The sequence below is a fragment of the Mirounga angustirostris genome, unplaced genomic scaffold (assembly GCF_029215605.1).
Source record: "Mirounga angustirostris isolate CCGP_5_RB_7025 unplaced genomic scaffold, mMirAng1.0.hap1 SCAF_12, whole genome shotgun sequence".
NCBI classification, from domain to species: Eukaryota; Metazoa; Chordata; class Mammalia; order Carnivora; family Phocidae; genus Mirounga; species Mirounga angustirostris.
Window position 1 is genome coordinate 95,551,480 of NW_026991720.1, and position 26,067 is coordinate 95,577,546.

At 43.2% G+C, this 26,067-nt stretch overlaps 1 protein-coding gene across 1 annotated transcript in view; it reads left to right on the top strand.

The window, feature by feature from the left end:
* The first annotated feature begins 1,148 nt into the window (after positions 1-1,148).
* Positions 1,149-26,067, top strand: part of HECW1 (HECT, C2 and WW domain containing E3 ubiquitin protein ligase 1) — a 434,070-nt gene continuing 409,151 nt past the window's right edge. Inside the window, exon 1 of the mRNA XM_045864939.2 lies at positions 1,149-1,382. The gene's annotated coding sequence lies outside the window, so the exon portion shown is untranslated. The remainder of the gene's footprint in view (positions 1,383-26,067) is intronic.

Here is a 26,067-nt window from a genome sequence, read left to right on the forward strand (position 1 = left end):
GCGGCTTCCCCGCCGCTCCCGAGGCCCCGGCAGCGCCCTCCCTCCCCAGGGCCCGGGATCCACCCTCCTCCCCACCCTCTCGCTTCTCCCGCGAGGTTCAATTGTCAGCCTGGGACGTGCCGCCGCCCGGGCCGGGCGGGCAGCCCGGGTGGCGACCCCGGCTCGGCTACAGCAGGCACACCGGGCCCTCCTGCGGGGCACCGAGAGAAACAAAGAAGCCCCCAAGCGGGTTCGTGGCGCCTCCCCCGCCCCCCGGCGCCCTCCCAGTGGCGAGGAGGTGTCAGGGGAGGGGGCGGAGAGACCTACGTAATCCCCCTTCCCAGCCCACACCCACCCCTTGTGAACCAAGGCTCCGAATTTGGGCTTTGCCTTGGGCTGCCTTTTCGACAATTGCGTCCCGGGCAATGCCGTGGTTAGCCGAGCGAGCCCGCAGCCCCGCGCGAGCTCGCTAGTGCTCTCAGGGGGTGCGTGGCAGGTCGGGGCCATGCTCCCCTGGGGGGTGCCAGGCTGGGAGGATGCGCGGTGTGGGTGCTTCTCCCAGCGCCTCCCTGTCCCCGGCCGGCTGCACCGCTCAGCCGGGCCTGCCACCTGAGTTTTAGCGGGAGCAGCCCGTCTTGTCGCCCACCGTATTGCGACCTGCACGCAGGCGGGGAGGGAGCCGCCGGGAAAGACGCGTCCGGTCCATTTTTAGCTGGAGGTGCGCTTCCTTCTACCCCTACGTTCCCGGGCCGTGACAATGCAGCAAAATCCGAGGGCTCCAACAATGTGGCCCCTCCATCCCCCGCTCCGCCAGTGCCTTGTGATTGCTCTGCCGTGTTGACGTCCCGGCCCCTTGGCGGATTTGTGGAGTGTGGGTGCGTGGTCTGTCTCTCTGTCTTGCACACAGAGACCATAACTTCCCTGCCCAATTTGAGCGTGTGTGTGTGTGGGGGGGTGGCTGGCAGGGACACAGGCTGCAGAGATGCCCGGCTTCCTGTGGTTTCGGGCACAGAGCGCCCCAGTCTGCACTGAGCTGACACCGGATAGCATGTGGGGATTTTCCTAGTTGCTGGAGATATTTGACGTTGCTATAGTTTTGTGCTTACTTCTCTTGGGATCTGCAGTGGTGCAATTCTCCCCTTGTTTTTATTTTTTTCTCTTTGAAAAGATAACAAGGCTGTGTTCAGCAGAAATGGATACAGGAGGAACAGCATAGTTCAAAGACTAAGGGAGGCATCTTCTCTCTTTTCCTGGGATTTAAACGCGATTTAGGAGGGCAGATGCCCTACCTGAAAAGGCCGGACCTTAAAGACCCAGGCAGTGTCGTGGTCCAAGGCGTCTCAAAAGAGGTGGCCAGATCTGCGTTTCTCATCAGCGGACTCGCTCCGGCTTTGGCTATTACGGTAATTCGTTCTAGATCGGGGATTCATTTTGAAAATGTGTGTTTTCCACTAAGAAGGGATTAGAGTCCAAATGCCTACCCTGCTATGAATGTGTGTGCCTGCTTGGTGGAGCAAAAGAGTGTGGCAGAATTCCCTGTTGCCCCTGCCCTCTGTTTGCAGCCTCCTCTGGAATGTGGCATTGGAGAAAACGTAGCACTATTTTAGTTCCTAGACCTACAGGTAAATGGAACTTTAGAGTGTTTCATTTAATAAACTATGTTCTGACTAATTCTGGAATCCCAGTCCAGGGCAGCTTAGCAGCTTTGTGGAATGACAGTTCTTTTTGTCTCAGGTAGTTATTTTACGAAGGCAAATTGCCCAAGTTTGTTTAGATAGTGACATTATTGACTTGGTAGGGAGACCACATTCTGAACTGGAACAGCCTGTTAATGCATCAGTACTGAGGGACTGCAGCTCCTGTGATTTGTGTGTCTGGACCATCATTTGCTTCCCCTCGCACTTCGGGCTTTTAAAGACGGTTGTTTTAAAAGATCATTTAAGCTTGACTTTCTGTGATGCTGGCATCAGATACGATTATCAATATAGGAAGTACTAAGAAGACAGATGCGATTATGGTAGGACAAGCCTTTGCCATCTCCCCTCCTTATCAGTAAAGTGAGGAAGTTGGACTGGCTGATTTCCATGGTTCCTTCCAGTTCTAGCATTGTGTGAGAATGGTAGAGGAGTAAGAAAAGTTACACAGTTCAGTAAGGCCAATAATTCTAGCCCAAATTATGCAAGCAAACCAAGGAGAGATTATAGAATTTGTGGTTTATTTTTACACCTTGCAATTTGTTTTGAGCCCGGTATCTGCATTTTCCTCTAAATGAAAATAGCCAATGACTCAAACAGGTCAAATTTTTTTGTTGGTTTTTGTTCACTAGAGCAGAAGATTTGGTAGGGTCTGGGGTACCTAGGAGAATATTGGGTAACAGATTTTCTCCTTATTTGTGGATTAGTTATTTATTACAGCCCCATCTTTTGTAGATAATGGACAATATAGCTTATTTCCAATGATTGATTTTTTGTTGTTGTTTTTAATGAAAGACTCTAAGTGGTTGTTTCATCGGCAGTTGGCAACAGCGTCTGACTTACTTTCCCTGATAGAATTTGATATTGTTCACAAAACTTGCCAGCACTGATGCTCATTACAGAAATGAGGCGACAATTACTTGAAACAGGCAAGCAAAGCGTTTTTGTGGGCTTGTAGTAATTTTTACAGTTTAGGAATGGTTGAGGTATTTGATCATTGATTTATGCTTATCTACTCAATTTTCCACTGTAGTGTGCTCATTTGTTTTAAAGTTACAATTAAAATAACATCCTGGACGGAGGCTACCTGCCAGGCACAACGAAGCACCCCTCTCTTGTTTCCATAGCCTTCCCCTTCATACTGCTAAGGCAGCTCTTACCATATTGCAGTTACGTGAGGTGTGAAGAAAGGGCCACAGCCCCCTTGTCTTGAACGTGCTACGAGCACTTTGAGGACAAGGACGTTGTTCAATTCATCTCTCATCTCCCCAGCACATTGCACTTTGCCTGGGACAGGGGTATGTTCTCAGAAATGTTGGTTGAGTGCCTTTCAAGTCATAAAAATGCCCTCTACCCGTTTACGCCGGAGGTGGGTGGGAATTCTTCCCTTCGTGAGTCAGATGGGCAGATGAGAGGGGTTATGTAAGCCTCTGAGGGAACAGGTGAGCTAGGACTCAAATCCAGGCCCCAGAGAAAGGTCCCCCCGACTCTCAGTGAGAAATCAGGTAGTTGCAAGTCCAGATACTGCACGCTTAGGTTCTTTCTTGCTTGAAAAACCTGGATTATCCTTTGACAAAATTGGTCTGATCGCTGCTTGGTTCTGTCTTGCTGTGGCCTTAGAAGGGAATTTATTCAGCCCCAGCACTCCAGCCCGCAATTAGCCGGTGAAGGTGAGCCCCCCTTTGCCACTTCCTCTCCAAGGCTGGTTCCACCGCCCACGGCTTGCTCGGATGATGATGGACTTGTCTAGGGAATGCCCCTGACTGACAGTCGTTTGTTGGACTCACATTTAACCTCTGTGAGCTGTACCTCTGAAATGAGCCAGCAGCTAGACCAGAGACAACCATCATTGCTGGGCCAGCCCACCCTAACTGAGTGTCCTCGCAGGCGGATTTCTGTGCCAACAGGTGTGACTTACAGACAGACCCCTTGCTTCCATTCCATCACCTCCTTAATTTTTCAGTCTGAAAAGCAGGAAGGGTTACCATTAGGAAACCAGGAAGTTCAAATCCATGTGCCTTACTGTAAGGCAGCCCTGAGCATGTTTGCCACTCATGGGTTTTTAGAGAAAACAGTGTGGAATGTTCCACATGGCTTTTTTTCAAGTAATTTTTCCTCTCTCAGGTTTGGTTTCCTCTTCTTTAAAAGTAGGGAGTTGAACCAGGTAATCCCAAAGGCCATGGGGTTGTTTTTGTTGGTTTATTCAATTGAATTAGAGGGAGAAAAGGATTAGTATTAATTATAATTATATTAATATTTACATTTATTTATAAATTTAACTTTGCAACGTATATACTAGAAATACTTAAGGCTATGTGTGTTAGCCTCCGGGTTATCTAATAATCATTTTGGGCCCTCTGTTAACAATATTGTCGTAAGTAGCTGTAACAGTTCTCTCTTATTTGTAAAATTAGATTTATTGTATTAAAGGAAATGATCTGTGGCATTCCTGTTCCTAGTGAGGGGGGCAGTGGTGAAAAAGTGGACGATCCCCAACTCCTGTATAAAACGTTTGTAAGTTTATGGTTTGATAGTCAATGTTCCAGGACCTATAGTAAAACGTTTTTATTCTCACCATGGAGTGTGTTTCACAGTTGAGTAATCCTGGTGGTCAGAAGTGTTCCCTGGGATTCATCTAACAGTGTTCCCATTTCCTTCTGGTCCCTCATTTTGCTCTTATTTATTTACTTATTTACTTACTGTTTTGTGTTTCTGCCTCTTTTGGGGCTCGGCTGACCTCCTGTCCCAGCCATAACACATAGGAGGCTGGTAACACTGCCCACCCACCCTTACCCTGCCCCACTAGATGCAGGAGTCAGAGCCTCATAACCTTCCACCTGTCTGAACCCTTTCTACCTTCTTCATAAACATTACTTCTCAAGCTAAGATACAATGAGGTTTAGAGGCAGACCAGCTCATCTGATGATTTTGTTGGACGTGAACACGGACTTACTGACCACCGGGCATTTGTCTTAAAGCCTCCTTAAAACACTTTAGGAAACAAAGCAGTAGATAGGTGATTTATATGTCCCATACCATAATGTTTGGATGTATGGGTATTTATTGGTAAGTGGTTGTCATATTCTGTGACATGAGCATGGTAGGGAAAATGATAAGTAGTCCGTGCAGGATGACAATAATGTCACTGTTTATCGGCAAGGGAGAAAAGGATTAGTATTAAGCCCCCAGGTCACTAGAGAAAAACATCTGGATTCCCATAGCAACAAGTGACGTGCACTGTTCACATTATTAGTTGAGAACCCACGCTCTTCCTGATTGTATTGGCCCAAAGCTTGATGTACACAGAGGATTGATAAATAAAGATATAGTGTACAGACAGGCTCTTCTGGTATTATCCAGCATCTATTGCCTGGCAGTATTTTGGGGGAGAATTCAGTGCATGGAACTTAAGCTGGTGTATGGGGGGGGCACTGGAAAAGGACGCCATCTGTGCCCATAATGACGAATGCCATCATGGAAACTTCACTCGGGGTCCCTTTTATATATTTAGTGGAGCAGATTTTCCCTTTCACACTTTCTAGATCTATTTGTATTGAACAGATGTCAGGGAAATATCATGTGTGTGGAAGGGAAAAAACGAAGACCAAAATTCACATCCATGGCCAGCGATTGTGATTCAATCACTTTGTCCTTAAATTGACACTCATTTAACTTGCACAAATGTTCCCTGCTTTTGCTTTCGGGGTTTAAGTCACAGCAGTTTGAGAAACAGAAATCTCAGTCCTGCAATTCAGAGATTCAGGTTAAGGGGAGACTAGGGTTGAGCACATTAGACCTTGCTTGCTTGCTGTCAGTATCGAGCAGAGCTGATGGAACGTGGCAGCCATCCACCACGGTCCTTCCTGCAACATGCTGACCAGCTAGAAGACCACAGGACATGATCGATAGATTTTTACCCTTAAAAGGACTTCTCTTTCTTTACTGTTCCCTCTTACAGAACACACCTGGACAAAGTTGTCTACACTGGCTTTCTTTACTCTCCCCGTCTAAGCCCGTGAAAACATGTTTTATTGTGTAACGTTTGATTGAGACTAACAAGATGTTTAACGTATCTGCAAATTATGAGGAAAATAAAACAAATACTGGATGGCCTTGTAGTCTGAGACCAGAATACTGTCAGTTCATTTGAGGCGCCCTGTATGTTCCTGCTTCATCTCTACTTCCACCTCTCAGAGCACCCAGCCAAGCTCTGGTCCCCACCCTTCCCTCCCACTGTCCCCATGATGGTCACTGGTGGTCTCTGCTCATCCAGTACCAGGTTGGCTCTCCATCTGAGTGCTGCTGATCACGCGCTGGGGTCCACTTTCTCTGCCTTGAGCCCTTTGCTTCCAGGACACCAGATTCTCCTGGCTTCCAGCTCTATCCCTGGATCTCTTTGTTAGGCTCTCTTGATGGCCCCTGACTTTTTATCCCTACATGATGGAATCCTTTAACCCCTACATGATGGCTTGGCTCTCACATCTCTTCCTACCTATATTCCTGCCTTTGGTCTCAATACCGCTTTCATGCCGATGATCTCAAGTGTATCTCAGTGGTCCTGACTCACTTCTAGAATGCTACCACCAGCATCTCCCCGAACACCATGCAATCTGAAATTTATATATGCAAAACACAGCCCCCAATTTTCACTCCTCAAAGCTGCTTCCCCTTCGGAGTTCTCCATCTGTGTAAAGGGACACCTCTGTTCTTCCTGTTGCTCAGGCCGAATGCTTTTGATCCCCTGGCTTCTCTCTGTCATCTAATCTAGCTTTCTGCAAACGGCTCTCCCTTCTTCTCACCCCCTCTGGCCAGCATGACCAGCCTTATCTCAGCCACCATGATCTCTCAACTTCTGCACTCATGCCCAACCAGTCTCCTTGCATTCCTTGCCCATCTGCAATCTGTTTTTTGTACAGCAGGCCAAGTGATCATTCATTCGTTCACCAAATATTGACTAACTGTCTGCTATGTGTTCAGACATTATTTTAGGTGTTGGCATGCAGCATAAATACAACACAGAGCAGTCAGAAATCTCTGTTGTTTCTTTGCCCACAATCTTCCGATGGTTCCTTCCCTCTCAGAATGAAATCCAGACTTCTTATTTGGCCTACAGGCTCTGCATAACTGGGCCTCCCCACTCCCGCCTCACCTGGCCGGTGTCCCCAACCTCCTGTTCTTCCTCAACCATGCCACTCACACTCTCATCTCACATGCTGTTCCTTTGACCTGGAAGGGATGTGTGTGCGGGGGGGTGGGGGGGGGCGTTTCCCAGAAATCTGCAAGTTTGCCCCACAGTTAATGACATATCACTCCTTCAGAAAGGCTTTCCCTGACCACCCATGTACACTGCCTTCTCTTCCATCTCCCTGCTTTCTTTTTCTTTACATCACTTAGCACCACTTGATTTGTGATATATTTACTTCCTTATGTGTCTGTTGTCTGTCTCCCATTCTAACTTGTAAACTCATTGGAGCGGTGGCTTGTTTATTTGCCCAGTGCCTGGAAAGGTGCCCAGAACATAGTAGCCACACTCTTTTATTTTTTGACTTAATTTAAATTCAGTTAATTAACATATAGTGTATTATCAGTTTCAGAGGTAGAGTTCAGTGATTCTTCAGTTGTGTATAACACCCAGTGTTCATTACATCATATGCCCTCCTTAATCCCCATCACCCAGTTATCCCATCCCCTTAACCCACTTCCCTTCCAGCAACCCTTGTTTATTTCCTGTGGTTTGTCACCCTCTCTGATTTCGTCTGATTTTATTTTTCCTTCCCTTCCCCTATGTTTTGTTTCTCAAATTCCACATATGAGCAAAATCATATGATAATTATCTTTCTCTGATTGACTTGTTTCGCTCAGCATAATACCTTCTAGTTCCATTCATGTTGTTGCAAATGGCAAGATTTCATTTTTTTGGTGGCTACATAATATTCCATTGCAGATATATACCACATCTTCTTTATCCATTCATCTGTCGATGGACATCTGGGCTCTTTCCATAGTTTGGCTATTGTGGACATTGCTGCTATAAACATTGGGGTGCGTGTGCCCCTTCGGATCACTACATTTGTATCTTTGGGGTAAATACCTGGTAGTAAAATTGCTGGGGTGTAGAGTAGCTCTATTTTCAACTTCTTGCAGGAACCTCCATACTGTTTTCCAGACTGACTGTACCAGCTTGCATTCCCACCAACAGTGTAAGAGGACTGCCCTTTTCTCCGCATCCTCACCAAAATCTGTCCTTTCCTGACTTGTTAATTTTAGCCATTCTGACTGGTGTGAGGTGGTGTCTCATTGTGGTTTTGATTTATATTTCCCTGATGCCGAGTGATGTTGAGCATTTTTTCATGTGTCTGTTGAGTAGCCACACTCTTTACGGAATAAAATCTTTTCAGGTTAGAGTTTGGATGGTATTTTCAGGTCTCTGGATCCTCCAAGAATACTCTTTTTCTTTCCCATAAATGATTTCCCCCACTCCACAAGGTGAGGGTTGGGCTCTTCATTACTGCCTGGACATTTTGTTGGTACTGAATCTCTGTGTCATTTATCCTGGCTGGCATTCTCCCACAGTTAAAGCTCGAGCTTGTCTTTGTTTCCTCCTCACCACCAGGCAAATAGCAGTTGGTCATTCCATTATTGTTGAATTTGAATAAGTTATTTGTTGTTGTTAGGACTAGATAAAACTCTCTGCCCTCCGTCTCTGCCTCCTCTGGTCCACACTGATTTTTGTCATCTTGAATGTGAGCATGTCATTCCTGTGTTCAAGACCATCAGGAGCCACCAAAGCCAGCACAATAAAGAGCCCACTCCCCAGGCTGGTCTTGCAGGTCTGTGGGTGGTAGCCAGCCATGTCCCAGGATGTCCCGTTGACCTCTGCTGCAGACAAATGGACCTTCTTTTCATTTCTCCAAACATGCGTTTTCCTGTACTTATGTACTTTCTTCCTTACACTGTGTTCTATGCTTGGTTTCCTTAGCCCTCTCTAAATTTACCCATTTTTAAGATCTAGCTTAACTCTTACATCCTGAGTTTCCCAGTTGATAGGATTCTCCCTGCACTGATTTCCCATGTAATAAGGATCACTGTATGGTCACTATTAACTCTTCTGCCTTTCAGCCTCCCTACAAAATGACAGGCTCCCCAAGGTTAAGGACTGTGTCACATTTATCTTACTATCCTAAAAATACTTGTCTTGGTATCTGCCATTGCAGGTATGTGTCTGAATGTTAAATGAATGAGTGCCCCAAGGAACAACCTGAGTTGAGAAGGTCTGTATTTTACTGCTTCTAGAATAGCAAATGCACAATGTATGCATCCATGAAATGCATATCATAACGGTAAGTGAAAAATTGGAACAGGTGAACTCCACAAGGACAGGAATTTCTATCCTGCTTTTTTCATTGATTTTCCTAAGTGCCAGGAATAGTGCCCAGGAACAGAACTCACTATTTAAAGACTGAATGCAGTTTATAGCTGGACCATATCTTAAATTTTTAATATCCTTGAATATAAATGAGCAAGCCCGAGGACTGGAGAAACTTTCCCAAGATCACGCAGTAAGACATGGAACCTGTCTTCTCCCTGCTGTCCGGCCCAGCCATGAACAGAAGAATGCCTGATAACTATTCCCAAAGGGATGCTCTCAGTATTTCTTTCTTACCAATACCTGAGTGACTTCCTTCTTCAGAAGAAACCTGACTTTTTAGATCTTCTGAAAGGAGCAATAGAGAAGAAATTGCAGAATTTCAAAGGACTCAGAGCCCAGGCAATAGGAAACAACATTTACATGTTCCCATGCTGCTTGTGTGGTGCATTCATTTTTGGAAATGCCTGAGCTGATATGGCCCCTTGGCTCTGGTGGGCCATGCTTGGGGACTTGGCTTAAACCTGGTGGCTGCTTGAAAGAACGAGGTTGTCAGTGTTTCTTAGAACCTCTCTGATGGCATATTAATTCACAATGAAGTCATCTGGTTCCATTTCACCAGGGAATTTTATTGACACTGCTGTTCTCTATCTTCATGACAAGTTTGAGTAGCAAGCTAGTACAATTTTTGATGAAATATCTCTCACAAAAACTTTGCAAACGTTCTCCATCCTTTTGTTGCAAGCAAGTAAAATGCATCTGTCTTGGGAACATACATTCAGATCCTGGTGTGACATCCTTGGGAAAATAGTTGAAAGTCACTAATTGCTACTTGCAGCTTTTTTCCCAAGAGAGAGGAAAAATATCACTATATATATAGACTGAAGAGGCTCTAAGCATCTAATGAAAATTTTGACCTAGGGACTATTGGATCACAAACCGAAATAAAAATACATATCTATGTACAGATAATATAGAAATACATATAAAATATATAAGTACATGTATATAATCTTTTAAAATTCTGGTTAATTATTTTCAAGTAATTTTCAAATGCTTTATTCACCTAGAAGACATTTCTTGAGTTTCTATTATATGACAAGTATTTGTTTGTTTGTGTGTGGGATTTTAACACCTAGACAAAAATCTACTTGAAGTTTTAAGGGAAAAATGTGCAAAAAAAAAAAAAATACAGCAGAATAAAATCCCTGCAGTGGAGAAACATTTAGTTTGAGAAAGCAAATTGAAATGTTGTGTCTTTTTTTTTTTTTTAAGATTTTATTTATTTATTTGACAGTGAGAGATAGTGAGAGAGGGAACACAAGCAGGGAGAGTGGGGGAGGGAGAAGCAGGCTTCCCGTGGAGCAGGGAGCCCGATGTGGGGCTCGATCCCAGGACCCTGGGATCATGACCTGAGCCGAAGGCAGAGGCTTAACGACTGAGCCACCCAGGCGCCCCCGAAATGTTGTGTCTTTTAAGAGTGATTTTTTTTTAAGATTTTTAATTTTTAATTAATCTTTACACCCACTGTGGAGCTCGAACTCATAACCCTGAGATTAAGAGTCCTATACTCCACCGACTGAACCAGGCACCCCAAGGTTGATTGTTTTATTTTCACACTGCTGATGGAGCATCTCTTATATACCAGACACTGGGCTGGGGGCTAGGTTACCCTGGTGAATGGATATGCAGCCAAAGTCCTTGTCTTCACAGAGCTAAGAGTGAGGCCCACAAGTTTACGATCTTGCTTCTGAGAATATACTCACAGTTTGGTCATTAAACAGAACATCGCCTTGTCAGTGATTTAGAAATCATTGTGCTGTTCTTCAGTTAAACTTAATTTTACCAAATCGAATGCTCCTGTCATTGACCTTAGGCACCCTAGGGCCAAAGCACTGGATCTGTTACTTGAGATCCCACTGCTGTAGGATCATGTTTCCTCATGACTCAAAACTTTGGCACAAAAGGTATTTTTCCCCAGTGATCCAGAGAACCTTCTGGAGCAGGAAGTATTTTTTTATCTAAATATTTTATATAGACTTCAGTGAACATCTGTGTCAAGGGATATTCTGTAGCTCAGACTGGCTCTCTGCTCAGGACCCATAGGTGAAGTGAACAGCCTGGTTTGGTACACATTGTTAGCAAGTGGATGAGGCCTGGGATGGAGACCACACTGGACACTGGGCCTCAGGCTGCTGTGAGTGAGGAAGGGAGGGAAGAGGACAGCAGGCCAGATTCTCCTCTCCAGAAGTCTGAATCCTGCTCTGGGTTAAATGGCATTTATCATGCTAACCTAGGGTATTTTTTTTAGTTCCTAGAGAAAGTATTGAATGAACCATTTCAGCCATACGGAGAAAGTTAAGGGGTTATGGCAAGAGAAATAAAACAAATCTAAACCCAAGCTGTGGGAGTAAAGGGGGAGGGTAGGAATTAGGTGTCAGAAGTGTAACACTTCAAGAGAAGGAAAGGAAGGTCAGTCTGGGGTCATGACCCCTCCCTTTTTCAAGTCTTCACTGGTCTCAATTGAATAATGTAATTGACGCACAATTTTTATAAAAACATTAAAAACTTTGTGGTAGGAATTTTTTCTTAATTGTAAGAACTCTTGCCTTTGAAATTTCATTTCAGAAGCAAAGTAGAGTGAATGGCTTTGTTTTTACATTTAGCACATCTTGGTATGAATTTGCAGATGGCTTTTGAGGGATCCAGATATTTTATTTTTCAAATCTATTTTTTCCAAGTGCCATTAGCAGGTGGAACTCATGACTTCCGGTATTTTTCAGGCAATGAGCTCAGTGAGGTTTGAAAATTAGCTAAGCCATTTATAGATTCATAGAATGCTGGCTGGGGAAGGCACCTAAGCCATGTCCCACTTAACCCTCTCACGTTCCCCACAGTGAGACAGCCCTCTCCCGGGGTCACAGCCCCTGCATTTGTGAGACCTAGGATGAGAAACTGTCTCTGGGCTCCTGGCTTGACACTTTGCAGCACCATTTGCTGGCTCCTTTTAGGGCTGGGCAGGAAGCTTGTAATCCTTGGAGTCCAGGCAAGTAATGGGTTTTCAGGGTTGGGGGAGGGGGGGCAGTTAATTGCAGGCAGGGGACTGTGAGCCGGGGACTTGCTGGTGGCCACTTGGTTTCAAGCGAATTGCTGACACGTGTGACCGTGTTGCTAGTTCTTCTGATTTATCTAAGAAAACCAAAAGACTGAATATTGAAGAGAATTGTAGTTTTTTAGGATTTTTTTTTCACTCATTCCATTTAATGATATGGCAGTACTCAGTGGGCCAGGCCAGGCATAACTGTAAGCCTCCAGTTTGCAACTTTTGTTCTAGAAAAACTGTGCTTTGAGGATTTCTGGGGTGGCAAGAAAGGACCATGATCATGGCTTTAAATAACTAAAATCTGAAATGCGGCAGAGAGGCTTGCCCTGAGTTCAGAAGGAGAAGTAGCCCAGCAGGGGATTTTGATTCAGTAGTAGGAAGTATTTTCTGTTACTCAGAATTACTTGAGAGCAGCGAGGCATCCGTGTGCCGGTGTCCCACTGAGCAGGGGCGCTGGGCCCTTTGTTGGGGTGCTGGGTAGAGGCCTGGGGTCCTGCACCTTCCATTACCCCCGCCATGATAAGCTGTAAGGCTGCCGGGTGACCTGGTTTTGCCGTAATCCTGTGAGCTTCCTGCTGCCCCAATGTACCGTGGGAGAAGGGCCAAAGCTTACAGGGTGAATCTATATACAGTTGACCCTTGAACCGCGTGGGGGTGAGGGGTGCCAACCCTCCATGCAGTTGAAAACCCAAGTAGAACGTTTGACTCTTCAAAAAACTTCAGCACTAATGGCCTACTGTTGACCAGAGGCCTTACCAAGAACACAGTCGATTAACACATATTTTGTATATTACATGTATCACATACTGTATTCTTACAACAAAGTAAGCTAGAGAAAAGAAAATGTAATTAAGAAAACCATGAGTGAAAATACGTTGACAGTACCGTACTGTATCTATTGAAAAAAATCCACGTATAAGGACCCATGCCGTTCCAAGCCGCGTTGTTCAGGGGTCACCAGAATAGTTTGTTCTCGCTTTCTTTTTTTGAGTAAAACCCCATCAGCTTGACTCCTTCTTCCACTGAGGGATTACTTCTTGTCTTCCTCTCTAATGGCTGTTTTCTCTTGTCTATAAAGCATAGTGCAAGGCTTCCTCACCGCTAGGAAAATTCCTCTTTTCTTGATTTTTGCTTATACCACCTTAAAAATTTTATTTTTAAAATACAACATGTATATGTCATTATGCAAGGGCCTGCGACCTGGGGCCGGCCTGCCTCCTGTTTTTGTAGTTTTATTGGGACATGGGCACACCCGTAATTTGCATGTGATCTATGGCTCCTTTCGAGAAAGCTTCGGCGGCAGGAGAGTAATTAAGGCAGAGACAGACCATGAGGCCAGCAAACCTAAAATATCTACCAACTGGCCCTTTAAGAAAAAGGTTCCTGACCCTTGATTATATCAGATAGACAACTTGAAAATAATACCTTGTATAAAGAATAAAATAATAATCACCTGTAATGCAATGGCCGGGTGTAAGAACATTGTTATCTTAATGCATTTCTCTGGGCATATGTGCGATGCTGAAATCACACCATAAATACACATTCATGTGCATGTAATAGTGTTTCAGATTCATTCTCTTGCCATACAGTTTTTGATGTTTATATGTGTTATTTTAATTGACTGTGTAATGATCTGTATACCATTCCGTGCCTATGTATCTATCTATCTATTATGCATTGATTTTTATTGTGGCACTTTGCTGTATGCTTTACATATAAAATTTTATTTAATCCTTCTAAAATTAAGTAGGAAATATTACTAACTCCATTTTACAGATGGGAACACTGAGATGTCAAGTGTTTCTGTGACTTGACCAGCTCGCACAGTTGGCCTCCCTGACACCCCACCCTGCATTTTCAGCCATTCACCTGTTACTGGGCACTGAACTTAAATTTACCTTTTTTGTTTATTTGTTTAGTGAGGGAGGGTCTAAGAAATGTTGCTTTGATGAATATCAATGTATACAAATCATTGACTGAATTTCTCATCATTTCCTTAGAAAGGGCTCCCCAAAGCAGAACAGATCAATCCGAAAAGTACATTGTGGTTTCCTAATAGGCTGAAGAGTTGCTTTTGGAAAAGTTGTAACAATCTATACCAAACGCTAATGCTCTGTGAGCGTGCTGGGTACCGAGTGCTATGATTTAGCCTTCCTGTTTTTGCCCTTTCATCAACGGAGGAGGGATAGTGGAAGCTGACTCTTTGCAGGGAGCTGTGGTTAAGTGACTTCTCTGACAGTGACTTCTGGGAAAGATGTTTTCTGGACAAAAAAGGACAGGCTCAGCTGCCACAAATCTTTGCCTTTCCACTTCTTCCAGCTTCTTGTGACCAAGGATGGGAAGCTGCAGGCTAAGAATGGCAGGAAAACAGAAAGGTGGCCTGGGGGCCTGGGTCCCTGGGGGCACTATTTGGGAAAAACACCCCTATATAGTGAAGCATCTGTTGGTAGGGTTCTGAGGCAAGCCCATCCAGTGCTGTTTCTTCCACGTGCCAGTGAAAATACAAAGGGATGTGAAGCTCTGATTCTGCAAATTCTCTGTGCCCGTGTTTTGCCAACACCCTCTCCCTAGGTAAGGTCTTGGTCTCTTTCCAATTTGTATGAAGTCTTTATATATTAGAGACATTAACTCGATCATATATGATGTGGTTATAATGTGTCTTTTAATTTTATTTACGATGATCTATTGGTTAAGGTGGTGATCTTTAGAGTTCTCCATCAGACGGTACAATTTGTCTTCAGAGTTAGTAATAGGGACAAATTCCTATTTCCCAATAACCTGGCACTTAATTCTTTTATCATCCAATGAATCTTTCCCTGGATCCATTATTACATTGGGGAGTGCAAATTGGTGACTTTACCATGATATAATTCCTTCCACATTTATTAGTTGTCATTCTTCTGTGAAAAAGAGCTTTCTTCTGTTTTCTGTCCTTTGGGGAAGAGAGGAATCACTCTGTTCTCATAAATTTTTATTTACTCTCTGTGATACATTTATTTATAGTCATTTTTTTATGCTCAAATTAACCTAGTTTTGGCCAGTGGGAGCCTTTTATGCTATTTCTACCACAAGAAATGGAATGCTTATATTTTTTTGTAATTTCTCGCCCTTCTTCCTCCCTCCTCCCTTCTTCCTTCTCCCTCCTTGCACCCATTGCTCCCTCCTCCCTCCCTTCTTTCTCTCTCATTGGAGTGGGAGGTGTTCATGACATTGGCTAAACCAGAGCTGTATTAAGTAAAAATGGTAAGAGGAAGTCTTCTTATCTTATTCTTGTCCTTAATTAAAAAGGATTTAGTTTTTCACTATTAAAACAGTATAGGCTGGGGGCTCCTGGGTGGCTCAGTGATTAAGTGTCTGCCTTCAGCTCAGGTCATGATCCCAGGGTCCTGGGATCGAGCCCGCATCGGGCTCCCTGCTCAGCAGGAAGCCGGCTTCCCCCTCTCCCACTCCCCCTGCTTGTGTTCCCTCTCTTGCTGTGTCTCTCTCTGTCAAATGAATAAATAAAATCTTTTAAAAAATAGAATAAATCCAAAACCTCTCTTAAAAAAAAAGAAAATAAATAAATAAATAGAATAGGCTGTTTATTTCAGTTAAAAAAAGAAGTTAGTGTTCCTCTATTCCTAGTTTAGGATGTGTTTTGATCATGTTGTAAACACAGAATTTGGGGGGAATTTACAAAGGTTAACCAGTGCATTTTCTCCTGTGACCTAATGAAATGATCCATTGCATTACTATATTTCCTAATAGTTAAATATTTGTATTGTCTTCAAATTCACCCAACCTGAACATTGTTTATTATTTTTTTAATTCTGTGTTGATTCAGTATGCTTAGTTTTATATATATACATGTAATAATATCTTTATTTAAAGCTAAATATAAGCTGTATATGAATGTGTTTATATATAACTCTATGTATAAATGAAGGAATGAGATTAGTCTACATTTTTATTATGGTATATATTTGAAATTTGCAAAAATTAATTAGGAAACTGTTGTTTTAGTCCTCCCGAAAATGAATGTGATGTTAGGATTATTATTCCCTGGAATTCGGACAGGATTTACTTGGAAAATCTCCTTGGGCTTTATGCCTTTTTCAGGCAATATGATAAGTTAACTCATTAATCTCATGGTTATTGGTCTATTTAGAGTTTCTACTTCTACTTGAGACAAATAATTTTTTTTCCTAGAAAGTTATCTATTTGCCTAAATTGAAATTACTAACCTTTTTTTTTTTTGTAAATTTTTAATTGCCTCCTAACCTGTGGTCTTACTTTTTTTTTTAATTTCATGTTTTCCCTCCCCTGATTCCCTCTTTTCCTATCTCCCTCTGTTCCTCCCTTCCTTTTCAAAATAAGATTGGTTAGAAATTTGTTTATTTTATTTTACTTTTTAACCCAAGAACTAGAGCTAGTATTTACTTTATTTATCACTTTCTTATATCTAATGTTATTGATGTGTCTATTTTTTTCTGTTGCATACATTTTGTTTTATTAATTCATTGCTAGTTTTCTTTAATCACAAGAGTAATATAGAAGCATAACAAAACCAAAAAAATTTCAAAAAATATAAAATGGAAACTAGAAGTTGTCCCTTTCTGCCCACCTGTGTTACTCCCCAAAGACAGATGTGTCTATTCTTAATAATACCTTCTTTGTGAGTCTCTTTTGCTTTTCTCTTTATGCTGTCTTGGATAAAAAGCTAATTGTATTTATTTCCATCTTGTGATGTTAGTAGTTCTACACCAGTCATCCTTTCCTGCTGAGCCCAGATTTGGATTCAGGATTTTCTCAACACCAAGCCATACGTTGTCACATGTAGGAGAGAAGGTGCTGCTGTGTTGGCCTTTGGAAAATGCAGTTGGCTACTCGACCTCTCTAACAGATTCACATTTACCCAGATTGTGGTCTTTTATAGCGCAGGTTTCCCATTCGTAAATTTTAAGACTAAATTTATTCTTACTTAAACATGAATGTAATGAGTTTCTCATTCATAGATTTGGGTGGAAAATCTATGTTTTATTAAGTTTTTATGGGATTATTTTCTGATGCTTTCACTGTATGGGGGATTTTTTTCCCTCTTACTTTTATAAGTAGTGTTTCGACTGTAATTATCATGTTTGTGTAATATCTGTTTCCCCAAGACTCTTGATATATTATTTCGTGATCGCCTGTCTTTGAGAATCATGGAGAAGTCTGAGGAGAGCCTAAATTTAAATTCTTTGTAGAAAATCTGTGTGGAATTAGAGCATTTTTACCAAGATATCTAGGTAAGTAGGCTTTTGTTGCTGTTGTTGTTTTTATTGGACCTCACTAGAAACATGACAAACTCTTTTTATTTGCATATGCAGCACAGGAAAATCATTACCTGTTCTATTTGTGTGTATTCGCTCTGCTCCTTTGTCATTGTATTTGTCTCAGGAGTTTTGTTATAGGCTATTTATCTACCAGTATCTCTTCTCTCTTTTTTACTTATCATAAACTGACTTAATTTTGGAATGGTCCCATCTTAAAAGTTCTATTTCCCAGTCTTCCTTGCACATACATACATGTGTGTGCATACAATGTATTTGAGCCCAGTGAGATGTATGTCTAAGTCACTGGGTGGGACTTCTGGGAAACCTCTTTAAGGGGGGCTGACTCACCTGGCATGTCACATTCGCCCTTACTCTTCCTCCATGTTTAATCTGGAACGTGGGCGTGATGGCTGGTGTGCCAGCAGCCATCTTGTGAGTTGGAGAAGGAAGCCACACATTAAAGCGGATAGAAGAAGGCCTAAAAATAAGTTCTGGTCCCTGGTAGCTGCCCTACCAGCCCAGAAATGTCATCTCTGGACTTCTGTCACAGGAGAGAAAGTAAACTTGTCTCTTAGCTAAGCCACCATTAATGACTTGTTTTTTTTCCATCAGTGTCTTTGAACCAAATCCCTCTCTGATAAACAAATGCCTATTTCATAAAGATGAGCCATCTGTCTACAGCTATCATCTTCTCACACATTGCTTTGTCCTTTGACCCTTCCTTTTGTATTCTTAGAGATCTTTTTATTGCCTTTCTACACCTCTAATTTGAATTCCACTCTAAAGCAGACTTTATTTCTGTTATTGCCTTTTAATTCTTCTTGATCTAGCCCCCAATTTGAGCCATATCTTTTTTTTTTTTTATTTCAACTTAACATTTCATCCAGTTTAGGAGGGTATTTAAGTGTCTTCTGAAATGGTTTCTTAAGTTCTTTTTTACCTCACCTGTCATGTGGGCTCACAAAGCCTTTTGTGCATTTATAACATTTATTTGGAATAGATCCAGTTTAGGCTTTTCTACTATTTGCTGTGCCACCTCTCGAAGTATGCTTTTCCCTGAATCCCCACTTGTCTGCATATTACATATTTTTTCTTTTCAGTTTATTCATCTTTGGACGGTAAAACCATCTAGGCTGATGTTTTCCAGGGGCACATATTCTCCTGGGTTCTGTGTGTGTTCTGCCAGAATCAGAGGGTCCCAGGACTAACTGGAAGCAAGGTGACACACTGGCTGCAGTCAGATTTTAATGTCTCCTGGGCATTTACCTACTGGGGTTTATCTAGCTTCCCAGTTGTATGTGTTTCTGTGATCACTGAACGGAAATTGGCTTCTGGATCACGATAGAAGGGGATGAGCTTGTAAGACTCTTCCTCTCCATTCCCAAGGGAGGCTGATTCCAATCCACTCCTGCTTTCTGCAAAGCTACCCTCTGAACAGATCACAGTTTTGCAATCCAGCCCATCCACACTGCAGCTAGGAAAGATTTCTTCCAGGGAGCGGAAAATATTGATCGGCATTATCAGTTCCCAGGGCTGTGCTTTGGGAGCAATACCATCAGTGGAAGTCGACTCACACCTGTTTTGGTGGTAGCCCAATCAAGCCCAGGATTTTCCAGACCTGAGTCTGAGCCCGCTGAGACTTAAAGGCATTTCATCTGAGAAATCCTTCTATTGCTTCAAGTTTAATATGTATAAAGCCACATTGATGACTTCTCGTGGTAATGACGTTGTAATTCTCCTAGCCCTTAAGACTTGTAGTAATGCAACCTGACCCATGTCCAAGTTAACATATAGGAGTTAAGCAGCCAGACACAAGAAGTATCACCTTCTAAATAGCTTTCAGGTTGTTCCAGGATTCCATCTTTTCTGTTCTCACTGCTGCCACTCTTGTGCAAGATTTCATTACTTCCTGTCTGATCAGCAAAAGAACATTCCTGCTCATCTCCCTCACCCAGTCTCTTCTCCCCTTCCTCTCAACAAGCATATCAATTCCGGTTTCATCTTTCAACAGAACTCAGTCATGCTACTACTTTGCCGAGGAACGGTTGTCTCCTTCCCTTGATGTATGGTATCAGGTTCAGAGACCTCCCGTAGCTGGATTCCACATTCATCTGCCCCGTTTTGATTCCTACTGCTGTCAAAGATGGATACTCATCTCATTAGCAGATCTCCACACACCCGTTCAGTGCTCATCCTCAGCTCTTAAAATCTTATTTATGTTGGTTTTTTTTTTTTTTTTCCTGCTTGGAATGCTTTCTGCATTCTTCATCTATCGCCAATTTAGATTCTACCCCTTCCCAAGGACCAGCTCAAATCCAGTTGTCAGATTGTTCTGACCAATACTTTTTAAAAAAAGATTTTGACCATTATAAATTGAATAGGATTTTTATATATTTGGAAATAATGTCACTGGATTTGTATGTAACTTCTTTTATATCAATCATTTAAGTGTCTTATTTATGCTATTCCTCTAAAGAATGGCAATAAATAGACTTTATTTTTCCCAGCTATAAAAGTCAGGATAATAGCCATCTGACTTTGAGAGGTAATGTAGGAAAATGTCATTCTTTTCTGTAGTTGAAACTGTGCTGCTCATGTTGGTATAACCCAGTTGTATGGGGACTGTTGGAATGCCAGGTGAAGGTCTCATTTTATGCTTTTTACTTTCTTGGCACATGTAGCCAATGGCTTACTCTCTGCTGCTGATTAAATACCTCTTTACTGAAAACATGAGCTTTGTTTTGTTTCTGGTTTTGGTTTTGTTGTGGTTCCTAAAGCACAGATTACTCTAGCACTGCAGGTGAATTAATCATGAAGCACCAGGTGGATTTTCTTCTGGGAGGCAGGAGTTGAGGGTCTTCTTGGTGGAGTTCATTTATCATGTCCTTTTCCCCACATTTCTCCTTCCTGAATTGCTGTTATAAAAGGCCTGAGACTTTTCTGTCTGCACATGTACTTGTCTGCGTGATGTATTTACCACTCCCCACAGAAGCTTCATTTTCCTAATCTATGTCTATAGCGTTTGCTTTTAAATTGGTATGGTTATGCCTTAGTAAATACTGCCTTCCCTCTGAGACCAAGTGACCCATTGTTAGGACCGCATTTTCTGGAGTGCTTCCCATAAAACTGCTTTAGGATGAAAATAGAGTTTATTCATGGAAAAATGGTTGGGATTTTCAAGGTCAAATAAAATGGCTTGAACAAAGAGAAACAGGTTTCTTTGTTGCAGGACTTCTCAGGGCTTTTGGCATGCAACTTTGCAGCACGAAGCTCTAGCAGGACAGGTTGTCGGGGCTGTGCACTGAGCAGCTCTGATGTGAACTGTGCCTCTCGGAGGGGTCCAGTGACACAACCCCAGAGGGGACTTCAGCGGCATTCCAGAAGTATCTGGAGTGAGGCTCTTTTATTTTTTTTAAGAATATATTTTAGAAGTAGTGTTTTTTGGGAAACACAGTGTCAAACATGGACTGCTGTCAACCATGTAATGAAGGTAAAATTGGAGGTTTGCTAGAGTTTCTCTGCCAGTTTGGCTTACAAGTGCTCAAAGATCCGTTCTGTAGGGTTATGTGGGACGAAGACGTCAGTGTTAGTCCTCGTGCCCCTGGGGAGAGCATGCGGTGGGAACTCCTGTTTTCTATTTTATTAGTGCCCCGTTCTCTCTTTCAGAACACTTGGCATTTTGGCATTGCTTTAATAAGGTATTTTTCACATCATCTATGCCATTTTAATTTGCTTTCTTTCTGTTTCCTCCTCTATTTTATTAAAATAGCTTCCTTTTTTTTTTGGTAATTTTTCTCCTTTTTATTTTTTAAATTTTCCTTGATTTAGAAGTTTAACACACTACTTGCTGTTGTTCTTCTCTGCTTTCTAGTCTTTTATTTTCTTAATCCAACTTCAGTTGAATTTTATCTTAATTGCTTTGTCTCATGATTAATTTTGAGGGTTTTGTTGGGGAGTAGAAAATTTTCTCCCATCCTTTTAGGTTCTCTTGGCTAGTCTAATAATTAAATTAACAGAGGACAGATTAACAGGAGAAAAACAAATTTAATTACATACATATGAGAGCCCCATAAGAGTATGAGACCCAAAGAAGTGAACAAAGGCAGCTTTTTTACCTATAGACAGAGAAACAGTACATTTCTGAAGAATTGTCCAGACAAAGAAACTTAGGCTTGGCTACTAATTAGTGAAAAAAACAAGCAGAGTTTGTTTACACAGCCCTCTTGGCCCCGAATTCCCTATCTCTGGTGGTAACAATGTCTCTCTAACTCCTAGTGCAGGGAGGGCACCCTTCCATGGGAAACCGTATTGTCTGCTTTCAGGGGGACAGAAGATGGTCAGTGTCCTTCTTGTACCAGCTGTTTTCTCAAAGTGATGTTAATTCAAAGTAATCAATATGCCCAAGTGACATATTCCGGGATGGCCTGCCCTGGACCCCATCCGTTTCATCTTTGGAAAAAGAAGTACAGTGTGATGTTCTAGGGGCAGGTCTTGAGGTCAGAGGATGGGATCTTGCATGCTCTTTCCACCAGCTCCTCGCTAGGTGTCTTTAGGCAAGTTGTTTAACTCTTGTCTGTGCCTGTTTTCTGAGCTGTAAAACGGAGTTAGTGAAGAGTCCCTTTGAGTACTAAATGCATCTCAAGTTCTTAGCCCAGTGCCTAGGTAGCAAGTGTCTAATGAAAGTTCTTCACAGCTATGTTACTATTATTGCATTTTAAGCTGTTTTGTCTCTCTTTGCTGCTAAATTTGTACTTGGTATTTTCGATGATTTTATTTCTTATTTTTTTTCTTCCTATTCATCTCTAATCCTTGAAATTTGGGATTTTGAAATTCTTTTTTTAATTTTATTTAATCTATGTACCTCTTTGTCAGTTTTTTTTTTTTTTTTAATCTCTGTCGAATGTTGTTATTTTTATTATGGCTTCCCTTTGTCTCGCTACATGGAGAGGGACGGGACGAGGCAGAGCTGAAATTAGGAGGGTCCCAGGACCAATGAGGAGAGCACAGTTTACAAGGACTTTTTCTTTCACACCAGGGACTGCTGCCCCTCTGAAAGCTCCCGTGTCCTTTCACATCAGTTCTCTTGAAGAATCCTTCTGTGCTCCAGTCACGGATTCCTCCGGAGCGAATACCAATTCTCTGTTCACCGGGAGCACATCTCCGTGCTGGTGTAATGCTGTTTTTCCCTTGCAGCATGCATCCACTGCAAAGAATTCTCAAATCCATCACTTCTGGCCCTCGTCAGCCTTAAATTCTTTTGTCATTTTTTTGGAAGGTAGTTTCTTAAAGGTGTCATGATCAGTCAGTCTAGTCTTAGATGATAATGACGATTCGATATATTCTGTTCAGTTTTCTCCCATAGATCTGGAGAGCCCCCCCCCCCCCCCCCCCATAGTGCAAGTCTCTTTTGCCATTCCCCTCTTAGGTAAGAAGAAAGCTGGCTGGGGGCACGTCTGTCTGCCAGCGCTGGGTGGTGACATTTTCCACCTCCACCCCGTACCCAAGCTTCACACCCCCTTCCCTTATGGGGCACCCCCAGCATGACTGTGCACATGGGCCAGAAAGACCAGTAGGTGGATTACTGGGCCCATAGTAAGAAGAGACCCCTGAGCCTGAAGTACCTGCTGCTCTTTGCCTGAATCCACTGAGTGCAGCCTTGAGGAAACTCCTGATTCACTGGCTCACTAGGGAGCGCCACCACATCATTTTGGAATCCAACCGAAGTCACCTGTCCGGGAATTGCCCAAAGACAGGGCACCTTGGCCCACTGACCGCCAAACTGCTTCACTTACGGTTGGGAGTTGAGCTACACGAGGCGATTGGCCATGTCCTTTTGGGCAGGTGGTTTCCTTGGAGTGTGTTTTTCTTGGAATGCAGCCGAGAGCATTGACAATTCTCTTGGGTTTTAATATCATATGTGTGTGAGAAATTTAGATTTTAGAAAACTGACTTCGCCGTTTGTAAGGAACTGAGGAAATAAAAATCTTTGGTAACCGTAAGGAGATCTAACCACTTGAATTATGTCAGCCCCACAGGGACCACTGCCAGACTCTAAATCATACCATAGGATTTTTTGCCTCTGGTCCTAATTTAGTCTCTGGCCTTTTGGATGCAATTGACTACAGTGTTTTATTCCTCCTGGGAAAATGCTCACAATACGTGTGCACTGGGGTCTGTCTGTCTGTATTTATCTATTGCCCTGTGTTGCACATATTCTATGATGCAGAAAATTCTCTGAGAACCTGTACACTTGGGTCGACTAGCGTTGGGGTCTGATTGAGGAGTGGGATGTCAGCTTTTGTTTCTTAACATGTGACCTGGATATCCTACAGAAGAAACCCTTGAGGGAGGCTAATTAAAAATGCAGATTCCGATCTCCTGGAATGAGGCCCTGGAATCTGTCCCCTGCTGTGCCTAAAATCAGCATTTCAAAACAAGGTCCCATGCTATTCTTATGCACACTCCAGTGTTCCTGAAGCGCTGCTTTCTCTCCCAAATAGAGACTTCTTAGAAATGTATTCACACACAGATTCTACTACTGGGAAAGACGGTACCGGAAAGAAGCCTGGAGGAAGTTAGCTCCTCCTTGTGCCAGGATGATTGGCTGTTATTTTAAGGAGACCACCCTGCCTTGCTCATGTTCACAAACAGAGCCAGTGTGTCCTCTTAATTTCAGCTCAGGGGTAACACCACGCTGGCTGCCCACCTCCCATATTCCTTCACTATAGGCCTGGCTTCTCTGCCCACCAGATAGGCCTTCTACAGTTTTGTTTTACACTTCAAATTTGACAACACAACTTTTGGATGATCTGCCATGCTTAAATATTGGTTCTCTTAGGAACCAATTTCAGCATCCACTTGTTAGCTTCGTGTGCCTCATTCTCAGAAATGAGGGGTCCTGGTTTGTCTGGACCCCACCTCCCTCTGTCAGGGAGGATGTTTTTCCTTCCTTTGTGGGGCACCCCCAGCATGACTGTGCACATGGGCCAGAAAGACTTGTAGGTGGATTACTGGGCCCATAGTAAGAGGGGACCCCTGAGCCTGAAGTACCCCACCAAACATGGCATTGTCATCAGCTGGGATGATGGAAAAGATCTAGCACCACATTCTATAGCAAGTTGCATGTGGCCCCTGAAGAGCAAGCACCCCATGTGCTGACTGAGACCCACCCCCCCCCCCGAACCCTAAGGCCAGGAGAATATGACCCAGATCATATTCCCGACCTCCAGCACCCTAGCCAGCCATGCTGTCCTTTACACTTCTGGCCATACCACAGACGTGTGATGGACTCCAGCAATGAGCTCACTCACACTGTGCCCATCTACACAGGCACGCCGTCCTGTGCCTGGACCTGACTGGCCGGGACCTGACAGATTGCCTTAGGAAATCCTCACGGAGCTTTACCGCCATGCCAGGCAGGAAACTGCGTGAAGCCTCCAGGAGAAGCCCTGCAGTTTTGCCCTGGACTTGGAGCAGTGGATGGCTAGCAACCCCCAGCTCCTCCCTTGGAGAAGAGCTGTGAGCCTGGGAAGGTCAAGTGCTCACCACTGGTGAGAAGTGGTTCTGCTGCCTGGGGTTCTTCCAGCCTTCCTTCCTGGGCTTGGGATCCTGAGACATTCATGAAACTAACTGCAACTCCAGGGTGAAGTGTGACTGTCCACAACACGTGGCCTGTATACCAACGCAGTGCTATCTGGTGGGACCACCTGTACCAAAACCTTGTACCAAAGGCTCTACCAGTAGGATGGAGAGGGAGCTCCCCACTGGCTCCCAGCATGATGAAGGGTGAGATCAGCATGCTTCTGAGCGCAGGCATCTGTGTGGATCGGTGGTTCTATCCTGGCCTCACTGCCCACCTTCTGGCAGATGTGGATCAGCAAGCAGGAGAACCACAAGTCCAGCTCCCCCTTCCCCCTCAAATGTCTCCAGGCAGAAAGCGTGTTACCTTCTTTCTTGACAAAACCTCACTTGTGCGGAAAATGAGATGACATCAGCATGACTGAATTTTTTTATTTTTTGCTGCTTGACTCAAGATTTAAAAACCGGAACGGTGAAGGTGACAGTAGTCAATTGGATTCTGTTCCCCAAAGTTCTGCAATGTGACTGAGTGTTTTGATTGTACACTTTTTTTTTTTAGTCATTCCAAATATCATGAGATGCATTGTTCCAGGAAGTTCCATGCCTTCCCAAACACTTCCCCACATCTCCCGAAGGAGAATGGTCCAGACCTTGCCCAGTCCACTCAGGGGAGGGTGATAGCATTGCTTTTTATAGAAATTGTGTAGTCCATTTTTTTACATCTTCTGCATAAACGCTTATTCTTATTTTGTTTCTTTTTTTTAATTGAATACCTATTATTTAAATTTTTTTGTTATGTGTCTTTCAGCTAACATCTTTTTTTAAAGTTTTTATTTAAATCCCAATTAGTTAACATACAGTGTAATATTAGTTTCAGGTGCCCAATTCAGTGATTCAGCAATTCCATACATCACGTGGTGTTCATCACAAGTACACTCCTTAATCCCCATCACCTTCTAACCACCCCCCCCACCTCTCCTCTGGTAACCATTAGTTTGTTTTCTATGCTTAAGAGTCTGTTTCTTGGTTTGCCCCCTCCCTTTTTCCCTT